Genomic DNA, 13,508 nt, shown 5'->3' with positions numbered 1-13,508 from the left:
GCACATTTGTCAGCCATGAGTCATAGAGAAAATTCTGTGGTAGCTTTAAAAGAAAACCCCTTCTCACGGCGTTCTGATGCTGAGAAAAAGAGGCTAAAAGAGCTTGGACCAGATCGTCCCAACTTGCAAATTAAGCAGCAGGCAAGTGATCGTGGTCGAGTTTACACTCTGAGCTTTTCCACCACTTGCTATGAGAGACGGAGTTGGCTAGCTGGATGTGATGTTAGCAATGCCTTCTACTGTTTTCCCTGTTTGCTGTTTCAAGCTCATGGAACTGACACAGTGTGGATATCAACAGGGTTTTCTAACTTGATCTGACAGACAAGTGCAAGCGGCATGAAGGTAGCCGAAGTCATTTGACCAACACTATGAGGCTCCAGCTTTTTGGGAGCCATAGCATTGCTGAACAGCTAGATCAAAGCTACAGGACTGCCATAAGAAAGCACAATGAGGAAGTCACCAAAAATAGACACATCCTGTCTAGAAATATAGACTGCGTGAAATTTTGTGGTGCTTTTGAACTTGCTTTGCGTGGCCATGATGAGAGTGCCACTTCAGGTAATCCCGGGATATTCCGTGGCTTGGTCGACTTTGTATCTTCTCTGGATGGAGTTTTGAAAGAGCACCTTGAGAACGCCACTGTGTTTAACCACTTCCATACCGAGTCATGTAAAATGACGTCGGCAAAGTGGTTGTCTAGATCCGGGCCGCCGTCATATGACGTCGGCCCGTTCTAGCTGCTACTGCACGCCCCCAGCGGCGCGCAGCGGCGCGATCAGGGATGAGGCTCGTCCCTCGGACATAGCCCATCCCTGATCAAGGTAAACAGCCAATAGAAATTGGCTGTTTACCACGTGATCGGCTGTGTCAATCACAGCCGATCACATGAGCGGCTCCAGCACGAGCCGCTCGTTCTCTCTGCAATGCGCGCCCCCGGGGGCGCGCAGAGCAGCGATCGGGGACGAGGCTCGTCCCTCGGACAGAGTCGATCCCCGATCTAGGTAAAGAGCCAATGAAATTGGCTCTTTACCACGTGACCGGCTGTGTCCAGTCACAGCCGGTCACAAATGTCAACAGAGAACACGGTAACTAGCTGTCACCGTGTTCTCCTCTTCACACACTGATCCTGTGTGAGGAGGAGATTGTGGTAACAGCTAGTTACCAACTACAGTGCACCCTAAACACACTGATTGCCCCCCCCCCCAATAAAGAGCACCTGTCACTAGCCCATCAAAGTACCCGAGTACCTGTCACCAGCCCATCAGGTACTCAGATGACAGGTACTTGGGTACTCTGATGGGCTGGTGACAGGTATTCGGGTACTCTGATGACAGGTACTCAGGTACTCTGATGACGGATACTCTGATGACAGGTACTCGGGTACTCTGATGACAGGTACTCGGGTACTCGGGTACTCTGATGACAGGTACTCGGGTACTCTGATGACGGGTACTCTGATGACAGGTACTCAAGTACTCTGATGACAGGTACTCGGGTACTCTGATGACGGGTACTCAGGTACTCTGATGACGGGTACTCAGGTACTCTGATGACGGGTACTCGGGTACTCTGATGACAGGTACTCGGGTACTCTGATGACAGTTACTCGGGTACTCTGATGACAGGTACTCGGGTACTCTGATGACAGGTACTCGGGTACTTTGAGTACCTGTCAACGGAGTACCCGTCATCAGAGTACCTGAGTACCTGTCACCTACCCATCAGAGTACCCGAGTACCTTCCACCTGCTCATCAGAGTACCTGACGCCTGAAGTACCCAAGTACTTGCCGCCTGCTCATCAGTACCCATCACTACTCATCAGTACTCATCAGTACCTATCACGTATCAGTACTGATCATCAGTACCCATCAGTACAGTATCACCTATCACCTATCAGTCAGTGAGTACTACTCATCAGTACCTATCACCTGCCTGTCACCTGCCCATCAGAGTACCCGAGTACCTGTCACCTGCCTATCAGAGTACCCGAGTACCTGCCACCTGCTCATCAGTACCAGAGTACCTGTCACCTGCCCAACAAAGTACCCGAGTACCTGTCACCCTTCATACAGCCACCATGTCCAAGTCCAAAAAGGTTTATATACGTCCTCCGTTTAAACCTAAATACCGGTGTTATGGCAGCAGATAGCTGCCATAACCCTGGTATTTTTTTAAACGGTGGACGGTTGGCTTTCCGATAAGGGTGGTCCCAGCGGCGGATTCGCCGTGGGATCACCCTTCCGGGATGGCGGAAGAGGCGCCCCCCCCCCTCCCGACGCGTTCCGGTCCTTTTCCCCGCTTACCGGACCCGCCGGCAGCGGGGAAAACGATCCGGTCCCGAATCCTCACAGACAGGATGTCGAGTGAGGGCAATCTTGCCCTCACTTGACTCTATGGTCTTGGAGGACCGGAGCTACGGAAAATGTTGTTGCCTAGCAACCGGTTTAAAGGTCCATTTTTTTTTTTTTTTCATTTTATATTATAATTATTATTATTTTTTTTTTTTTCTATCTTTTAGTGTACTTGTGAGATCTGAGGACTTTTTGACCCCAGATCTCACAAAAAAGAGGTCCTGTCGTGCCTATTTCTATTACGAGGAATATTTACATTTCTTTTAATAGAAATAAAAATGATCAATTTTTATTTTTTTTTTAAACGGTGTAAAAATAAAAAATAATAAATAAAATAAATAGTAAAAAAAAAAAAAAAATTAAAGCGCCCTGTCCCCGTTAGCTCGCGCGCAGAAGCGAATGCATACAGAAACCCCGCCCACATATGTAAACGGTGTTCAAACCACACATGTGAGGTATCGCCGCGATCGTTAGAGCAAGGGGAATAATTTGAGCCCTAGACCTCCTCTGTAACTCAAAGATGGCAACCTGTAGAAATTTTTAAATTGTCGCCTATGGGGATTTTTAAGTACCAAAGTTTGTCACCATTCCGTGAGCGTGCGCAATTTTGAAACATGACATGTTGGGTATCTATTTACTCGGCGTAACATTATCTTTCACATTATGGAAAAAAATTGGGCTAACTTTACTGGTTTCTTATTTTTTAATTAAAAAAAGTGAATTTTTTCCAAAAAAATTGCGTTTGGAAGACCGCTACGCAAATACGGTGTGATAAAAAATATTGCAATAATCTCCATTTTATTCTCTAGGGTCTCTGCTAAAAAAAAATATATAATGTTTGGGGGTTCTAAGCAGTTTTCTAGCAAAACAACTGATTTTAGCTTGTAAACACCAAATGTCAAAAATAGGCCTAGGCAAGTGGCTAGGATGCATGATGATGCTCCTTGGATGTTAGGCCCCTCTATATGGCTAGGCTGTGAAAAAGTCTCACACATGTGGTATTGCCATACTCAGGAGGAGTGGCAGAATGTATTTTGGGGTGTCATTTTTGCTGTGTACATGCTATGTGTTAGGAATATCCTATAAATTGACAACTTTGTGTAAAAAAAAAAAAAGTTTTCATTTTTTTCCCACATTTTCCAAAAACCTGTGGAAAAAAATGATATGTTCAAACGACCCATAATGCCTCATAGAATATACGTTGGAGTGTTTGCTTTCCAAAATGGGGTCATTTTGTGGACTTTTCCATTGTATTGGTGCTCTAGGGCCTTGAAAAGTGTGATAGGTAGTAAGAAAGTTTTATGTGTATTTATGCTCCTAGAACGCCTGAATGTGCTTCTTGGACGTGGAGTCTCTTTTTGTGGCCAGGCTGTGTAAAAGTCTCACACATGTGGTATCGCCATACTCGGAAGGAGTAGCAGAATGTATTTTTGGGTGTAACTTTTGCTGTGTACATGCTATGTGTTAGAAATAGCTTATAAATTGACAACTTTGTGGGAAAAAAAAAAGAAAAAAAAATGTTTTCTTCATTTTCCCAAGAATTGTGGGAAAAAATTACAACTTCAAAAAACTCACCATGCCTCTTACTAAATACCTTGGACTGTCTACTTTACAAAAAGGGGTCATTTGGTCGGTATTTGTACTGTCCTGACATTTCAGGGCCTCAAGAAAGGAGATAGGCAGTCAGTACATCTGGTGTGATCAATTTTCAGTAATTGGTACCATAGCTTCTAGACTCAATAACTTTCACACAGACTAAATAATATACACTAATTTGGGTTAATTTTACCAGAGACATGTAGCAGTATACATTTTGGCCCAAATGTATGAAGAAAAATTAATTTTTTGCAAAATTTCATAATTGAAACTAAAAAAAAGTGTTTTTTTTTCAAAATTTTTGCTCTTTTTTTTGCATATATCACGAAAAAAAAAAAAACCCAGTTGTGATCAAATACCACCAAAAGAAAGCTCTATTTGTGTGAAAAAAATGATAAAAATTTTGTTTGGTTACAGTGTAGCATGACTGAGCAATTGTCATTCAAAGTGTGAGAGTGCTGAAAGCTGAAAATTGGTCTGGGCAGGAAGGGTGTCTAACTGCTCGATGGAAGCGGTTAAGGGAACTTCAAAAACTGTGCAGAACGAGCAATTGGACCGTATGTTGTCTGTTGTTAAAGAACAAATTATCCAAGAAGCACGAAACAGTGATTTTCTCTCCATCCAGGCCGACGAGACCACTGATATTGCCACACAGTGCCAACTTGTGCTTGTGCTGCGCTACATTGATGGCAAAAACATCATCCAAGAGAGGTTTTTTGAGTTTATTCCTCTGCATACAACTACAGCTGATTCCATTGCTACAGCACTACAAGAGCGTCTTGCTGTCATCCTTCCAGAGGATCAGAAGAGTAAACTCATCTGCCAAGCCTATGATGGTGCTAGTGTGATGAGGGGTGCCACAGGAGGTGTGCAAAGGAAGATCCAGGATGTTTACCCAAATGCCCATTACATCGACTGCTATGCACATCAGCTGAATCTAATAATGCAGCAGGCCACTTCTCGTATATCCAAAGTGAGAATTTCTTTTTCTAACCTTGGAGGGTTTGCCAGCTTTTTCTCCAGATCACCAAAGCGCACGGATGTTCTGGATAAAGTAGTTGCCCATCGACTACCAACATCAAGCAGTGTCAGATGGAACTTCCACAGCCGTGCTGTCAATACTGTGTTTGAGCACAGAGAGGACCTCATTCGCTGTTTTGAACAAATACAGGATTCTGGTGACTTTGACCTTACTACCACCAGAGAGGCAGGATGCTATGCCACGATGCTGGAGAATCAGCAGTTTATTTTTTTTCTGAACCTTTTCCACAAAATCATGCCACATGTGGACCTCCTCTATGCCAAACTCCAGCGGAAGGACATAGATTCAGTCCACATTAAGGGGAGCATCCAGCAGTTCCAGCAGGGCATACAAAACATCAGGTAGCAGCTGTATTCATCCCTTTCCATGTTGTTGTTTTTTTTTTTTTTTGTTGTTGTTTTAATTATTCTTACTACTTCTACATTTTTCAGAGATTCTCTGCATTCCCTGGTTGGTGAACTGAGTGAAGGTGGTTCTCAACCGAAGAGGCGGTGCCCGTTTGACCCAGCAACCCATAAAGTTATTGCAACAGAGGTTAGTTTTTATTTGTAGAAAATAATGTTTTTTTCCCCCTCTAGTGGACAAAATTGGTATTACAGCATTCATAGCTCCCAGACCATCAGAAATGCATACAACTTAGAAACATTTACTTAGAATGTCCTGTGTTGATGTGTATGGAGTTCTGAGAAATTCTGGATTCAAAAACACTGAATATGATCTTCCTTTATAATAACTTAAACCTGAACATTTTAACAAGTGCTTTTTTAAATCATAATTTCTCTGCATCCCATACAAATGCCCAAGATATTCTGAGTACATATTTTAAGTTTCATGCATTTCTGATGCTCAGGGAGCTAACACATGACATTGACATTTTGTCACCAGTACCTAATTTTGTTTTTTTCTAATTCTTGATAGGTCTGTGATACCATCCTCCTACATACCATGGAGCGCTTCTCGTTCACAGACCATCTGGTTAGTGCCACCCTGCTTCAAGCGGACAAGTTTGAGCAGTATGTGAGGGAATTCCCAAAGGATGCACTTAGCACTACTGTGAAGACCTATCCTGTACTTGATGGGAGTAGGTTAAAAACGGAGCTTAGTCTCCTCTACTCCGAGGAGCAATTCCGAGCATGCAATGGAGCTGTGGACTTATTCCAGTTTTTTGTGGCGAACAATCTTACAGAAGTCTTTGCAGAGACTTTCACTCTCCTGAAGATCCTCATCACCACACCCATGACCACAGCAGAGGCTGAGAGGTGCTTCTCAACCCTAAAAAGGATCAAGACTTTTCTGAGGAACACCATGACCCAGGAGAGGTTGAATGCATTGGTCATGCTGTCTATGGAAAAGAGACTGGTGACAGAGATGACTCAGAGATTTCAACCAGAAGGTCATCGAGAAATTTGCATCCCTTAAGGAAAGAAGAGCAAAATTTCTTTTCAGATAAGGACGCTGGCTTTTTGCGGTTTGGTTTTCTTCTTTCTTGTTTGAATTTTGTTAATAAAATGTTCAAAGCGATACATTTGTCATTTTTCTTCCATTTTCCTTCCAGTTCACAATTTTGTGCCAGTCTATCACATGAAATACATGTACGTTTTTTGGTGGTAAATAACATGACAAAATATGGATTATTTAAAGGGGTAACTATGAATGCTTTATCAAGGCACTCTTCCTTGATCACTCATGGCCCCTTTAACACTTGTGTGGCATCAAAGTCAGGCAATTTTTTACCGCGTTTTTTGCCGCAAATTTTTCTTTTTGCGCCCCCCCAAAAATTTTGAGCACCAGCCGCCACTGCGTTTGATGCATGTGTCTTTACAGAGGAAGACGTTCTAAGATTGCTGTCTAAAGTGAAGACAAATAAGTCACAGGGTCCTGATGAGATACACCCAAAATTATTAAAAGAGCTTAGTGGTGAGCTGGCAAAACCATGAACAGATTTATTTAACCAATCATTAGTAACAGGAGTCGTCCCGGAAGATTGGAAATTGGCAAATGTCATGCCCATTCACAAGAAAGGTAGTAGGGAGGAATCGAGCAACTATAGACCAGTGAGTCTGACATCAATAGTAGGCAAATTAATGGAAACCCTATTAAAGGATAGGATTGTGGAACATCTTAAATCCCATGGATTGCAAGATGAAAAACAACATGGGTTTACTTCAGGGAGATCATGTCAAACAAATCTTATAGATTTTTTTGACTGGGTGACTAAAATAATAGACGGTGGAGGTGCAGTAGACATTGCATATCTAGATTTCAGTAAGGCTTTTGACACTGTCCCACATAGAAGACTTATCAATAAACTGCAGTCATTGAGCATGGACTCCCATATTGTTGAGTGGATTAGGCAGTGGCTGAGTGACAGACAACAGAGGGTTGTAGTAATGGAGAACATTCAGAACAAGGTCATGTTACCAGTGGGGTACCTCAGGGATCTGTACTGGGACCAATTTTGTTTAATATCTTCTTAAGTGATATTGCAAAAGGCCTCGATGGTAAGGTTTGTCTTTTTGCTGATGACACAAAGATATGTAACAGGGTTGATGTTCCTGGAGGGAAACGCCAAATGGAAAAGGACTTAGGAAAACTAGAAGAATGGTCAGAACTCTGGCAACTGAAATTTAATGTGGATAAGTGCAAGATAATGCACCTGGGGCGTAAAAACCCAAGGGCAGAATATAGAATATTTGACACAGTCCTGACCTCAGTATCTGAGGAAAGGGATTTAGGAGTAATTATTTCAGAAGACTTAAAGGTGGGAAGACAATGTAATAGAGCAGCACGAAATGCCAGCAGAATGCTTGGATGTATAGGGAGAGGTATAAGCAGTAGAAAGAGAGAAGTGCTTATGCCGCTGTACAGAACACTGGTGAGACCTCACTTGGAGTATTGTGCGCAGTACTGGAGGCCATATCTCCAGAAGGATATATATACTCTAGAGAGAGTTCAGAGAAGAGCTACTAAACTAGTACATGGATTGCAGGAAAAAACTTACCAGGAAAGGTTAAATGACCTTAACATGTATAGCTTGGAAGAAAGAAGAGACAGAGGGGATATGATAGAAACTTTTAAATACATAAAGGGAATCAACTCGGTAAAGGAGGAGAGCATATTTAAAAGAAGAAAAACTACCACAAGAGGACACAGTTTTAAATTAGAGGGGCAAAGGTTTAAAAGTAATATGAAGAAGTATTACTTTACTGAGAGAGTAGTGGATGCATGGAATAACCTTCCTGCAGAAGTAGTAGCTGAAAATACAGTGAAGGAGTTTAAGCATGCATGGGATAGGCATATGACTATCCTTCATATAAGATAGGGCCAGGGACTATTCATACGATTCAGATATATTGGGCAGACTAGATGGGCCAAATGGTTCTTATCTGCCGACACATTTTATGTTTCTATGTTTCTATGCACCTAAAATACCCCCAATCCAGAGCTCTCTCCCCTCTGCACCTAGAATACCCCACATCCACAGCTCTTTCCCTTTTAGACGTCTCTTTTTTATTCTATGTATTGCCGAAGTATCAAGAACTTTGCCTGAGCTGACCTCATCCTGATCTGCTACAAGATTTATAATCTACAAAGATGACTGATATAACTTTAAAAACCCAGCACACCCATTCGGTAAGTCTAAAACACATTCTTTGCTGGCACAAAATACATGTTTACAGAATAGTTGTGTTTACTTATTGAGGATAGGATTTAAAAGGTTAGGGCTCATGCACAGGGGCGGATTCCTCCTTACAGTGTAAACATACTGACATATTTCAGTTCCCTGGAACCCCTGGTGCTGTGTTCAGCTGCTTATTAAAACACATCAAAAGCAAATAAAACCAATCCACTCACATTCGCCATTGCCATCCTAATACTAATGTTACAGCTTATGTGGTTATGAGAACACAGCTCCACCTGCCCTCTGTCTTATGACTGTTCTCAATGCTGAACGACAACTGCCTGTAGACATGCCCTGCCGGTTTCGTCCACAGGGTATGGCTATAGGCACTTAGGTTACCAGTTTAGTGTTACAGAGGAGGTCTTGTGCTAGAATTATTGCTCTTGCTTGAACATTTGCAGAAATACCTCACATGTGTGGTTTGAATGCCATTTAGATATGCAGCTGTGACCTAGTATGTGTTCGCTTCTGCATGCGAGCACAAGGGGGTGGGACAATTTTTTTTTTTTAAATTGCTTATTTTATTTTTACACTTTACCTTAAATTCTTTTTTTTTTTAAATCACTTTTATTCCCATTGCAAGGAATGTAAACATCTCTTGTAATAGGAATAAGGCATGACAGGTCCTCATAACACAGAGATCTGGGGTCTAAAAGTCCCCACATCTCTCCTCTATGCTGGAAAGCCTGAGATAAAAAAAAAATCGATCTCATGCTTTCCAGTTTACATCTGCTGGCACCGGAAGTGACGTCACTTCATGACGTCGCTTCCGGACTCTGAGGGTCATAGAGATGGCCAGGGACCATCTGGTCCACGCAAGCTCTATGGTAGACCACAGCTACTAGTGGATTAATTCTCTGGCTCCCCAATTGCACCGGCGAGCCTGGAGAATTATCAGAGGGCAGCGGTAGTGGGGGGGGGGGGGGGATGCTGTAAGCAATTAAGGGGCTAAACAGCCGCTATCATGGCTTTTACATGTGAGGGAATCACGGGCTGAATAAAAATGCTACCCAAAGTCCAGGATGTCATATGACGTCCTTGGGCAGGAAGTGGTAAACTGGCAATTGCACGCTCATGCAACACTGTACGCTAATTCAAGTGATATCATTTTTTTCACACAAATAGAGCTTTCTTTGGTGGTATTTAATCACCACTGGGTTTTTTATTATATAATAGAAAAAAAAAAACAATATTGTATACTTTCAGTAAAAAGGAAAAAATGTAAAAATCGAATTTCTTCATAAATTTGAACCAAAATGTATTTTGCTACATCTTTGGTAAAATATAAAAATGATTAAATATAAATAAATAAATGTAAATGTATATTAATTGTGCGATTAGAATCTACAAACTATGTTATACATACTGGAATTTATGCTACTATGATGCTATATTGTAATGGTGGTGATCAGTGACATATGGTGGGACTGTGATAGGGTGACGGGAAATCTGGCGCTAACAGACACTATCTGGGAAAGTCACTAACTGACACTGATGTACATAGTTAGTGACACTAATACAGTGATCAGTAATACTACTGTACAATGACGCTGTACAAATGACACTAGCTGGGAAAGGTTTACCACCTAGGGCAATCAAGGAATTAACTGTGTGCTAAACAATGTGTAATATGAGCTGCTTTTACTAACAGATCTGGCTGTTTTTTCTCCTTGCTTGTCAGGCAGAAGAAACAGCCAGATCACTAATCTGTGTACAGAGCCCTGTGTGTATGTAAATACAGTGCTCTATGCTGTGATTGGCTACAGTCGATCAGCAGGTCTTAGCTTTAATTAATTGGCCAGGACCTGCTGACAAAATCGCACTGTAGCCAGTTACAGCACGGATTAGCATACGCGTGCTCCTAACCTGGAACAGGCAGGATGACATACATCATGTACGTGATCCAGCCTGCCCGTGCCGCCCTGTCGCAGTAAACGTGGCTGGGTGGCAAGTGGCACACTGTAAAGTTGTTGAAGGTTGCAGATTTGATGCGACTGAAGATTGCACTGGAGAATTGCATAAAGCATTACAGTATGTTGTATGTGTTGGTGTATGCACAGCTTCCAGCAGAGTTTTGCACAGAAAGATTTTTTGTATTTTGCACAGATTTTACATTATTATATTTTAAAGGAATTGGTGCATGTTCAGCTTCCAACATTAGTTTTGCACCAAAGGCTTTTATACGAACAGATTGTTGCTGTATTTTGCACAGAATTGCTTGTATTTGCACATTATTATATGCACGTATGTAAAGCGGGTGGTACCTCCTCAAAGTTCCTCTCCTCATTGGGCACCAAGTACGGCTCTCAAAAACAGTACCACCTCGATTGTGGTTCCATATCCCACAATCCTTTGCATTAGCCACTAGCCACTGATTGGTCAGAGAATCGTTGTTATCCCACCCATTTAACTTTAGTACTACTTTAGTGGAAAAGCAAACCATACCGTACCGTACCGAATCGTTCCAACACCGTACCATGCAGTACCAGCAGTGGAAAAGCAAACCGGGCCAAGCAGGGCCGAGTAGAGCCGAGCCGGTACTTGCAGTGGAAAAGTGCCAATAGGAGGCCTACCCTGGGTGGGTTCTTCTGGGCTACGCTAAGCACTGTGTACTGGGTCAATTTACACACACATAGGGGTACCTTTGCTTTGTTCTGTTTTCATCAATGCCCTGGGACAAGGCTGAGGCTGCTGTGGGGGAATATTTGACCTTAAGGTGGGCCTCTACTCTTAGAGATGAGCGTATATAATGTACATTTGCACCACAACTGTCCTCCAATTAACTCTCGGTTCCCTGTGACAATGTACACCTTCTCTGTAATCTACATTTAGGAGAGACACGCTAAGCTAATGTCCACATCCACCTGTCCAGCGGTTTCCACTACTATCCCCAGTAGCAGAGTGGGCCCCGCCATGCACCCTGCGCAGACGCCACTCGTGCACTTAACTCTTGAGCTTCGGCAACTCTGTACAGGATGGGAACCTCTTTTGGGCGAATCCACTCCCGTTACTCCGGGAGATAGACCATTGGTGGAAGATGTGCCAACAACATCTCTCACGCTGCTAGAAATCATTCCACCTGTGACAGGTACATGCTATTGACAGGCTGCTTGTTAAACTTCCATTACCCCTAGGTGACCACTTGTGGTTTCACACTACTCCATTCCTTACCGATGTCCTCATAACCCAATGGGGTTGATTTATCAAGGGCAAATATACTGTGCACTGCAAGTGCACTTGCTCTAGAGCTTAGTAAATGAGGTAACGCTTCATTTTGCAAAGAATACCCAATTACATGCAAGGAAAATAAAAAAAGAAAACAACATTTTTGTTGCACATGATTGAATGCTAGAAATCAGCAGAGCTTCCTCTCATTTCAGAGCTTCCCCTCAGATCTAGAGCAACTGCACTTGCAGTGCACAGTATATTTGTCTTTAGTAAATCAACCTGCCTCTGTTAAGACCGACTTGGTGAGCGATGGAGAGGATTTACTAAATCCGGTGCACATAGAATCTGGTGAAGCTCTGCATAGTAACCAATCAGCTTCCAGGTTTTATTATCAAAGCTTACGTAAACAAGTTAGAAGCTGATTGGTTACTATGCACAGATGCACAAGATTCTGTGTGATCCAGTTTTAGCGAATCTCCCCCTATGTGTGTGACAGGTACTTGCAATAAAACCCTTTCAGTAACTTCAGACCAGGCCAGGACAACATTTCAATATTTTACTTAAGAAAAGTGCAAAATGAACATTTCATAGTCCAACATACAAGTAACATTTTTTTTTTCTCTGTCCCTACTCCTAACTACAGGCTTACGCTGCCCCGGCATACCTCCAAAACTGAAGTCCAAGCAATTTTAGTCCTTCAGAGGCATACTCCAGTGCTAGTGCCTTCAGCGCGAAACCCAGGTTCAGATGATTTTACCTCCCTCTGCTCCTTGTGGGTATCATTCTCCATCTCTCTTTCTTGGGAAAAAACCCTGAACTCTTTACAAACAAATCTCTCCAGGAGTTCTCTTCGTACCAGACCACTGTCCCATATTTAAATATCAAAGAATTAGTGGGCTGGACACGAGAAGAACCCACCAAAAGAACTGGGAAAGGCAGTAACTCCTACCCTTCTGGCTGGGACAGCACTTATCTGGCTAATTCAATCTGCCTACACATATATAAATTGTTAATGTTTTAGGAAGCCTTAGGAGCATAAACACCTTTAAAGCTGTATTAAACCCAAAACCAAAAATGTAATATATTGCAGCTTACCAATCATTAAATGTGGTGGCTGCATCAGTTTTCTTTGAGGCCAGCCATCATTGAATGATGAGCATGGACCGAGCAATGCTCCTGCACTGACTGCCAGGCTGCCAGTGTAGTGCCGAATGTAAGCAGTCATTGGTTTGCTTGGACCACGGGTTTCCCAGCAACCAGTGATGTTGCGTGTGTGCGCCCCGCCCTGTGCTCTTAACTGCAGCTCTTGCTCCCGGCTCTCACTCCGGGCTGGGCTGCGAGTTAGGGCGTGACGTCACATGCGCGCCTCGTCCCCCTGCTGCTCATGGCTCCCGGATCTCGGCTCTCACTCCTTGCGCGGTATATCTTGCAGCTTCTGCCCCCTGCAGCATGCCAGTTGCACTGACTCCTGCCCTTAAGGTAAATGGGGCACATTTTTTTCTAAGGTGATCGCTGATGGGCATATTTTTTAATGTACACACTGATGGGCAAATTTTGTTGTGCCCATCAGATTGCCCCTTAACATACAATGTGCCCATCAGAGTGTCCCTTAACATAAAATATACCCATCAGCATGCCCCTTAACATAAAATGTGCCTATCAGCATGC

Source organism: Pelophylax lessonae (genome assembly GCF_965119305.1).
Source record: "Pelophylax lessonae genome assembly, chromosome: 11".
In the NCBI taxonomy this organism is placed as follows: Eukaryota; Metazoa; Chordata; class Amphibia; order Anura; family Ranidae; genus Pelophylax; species Pelophylax lessonae.
Note: the sequence above shows the minus strand (reverse complement) of the source record.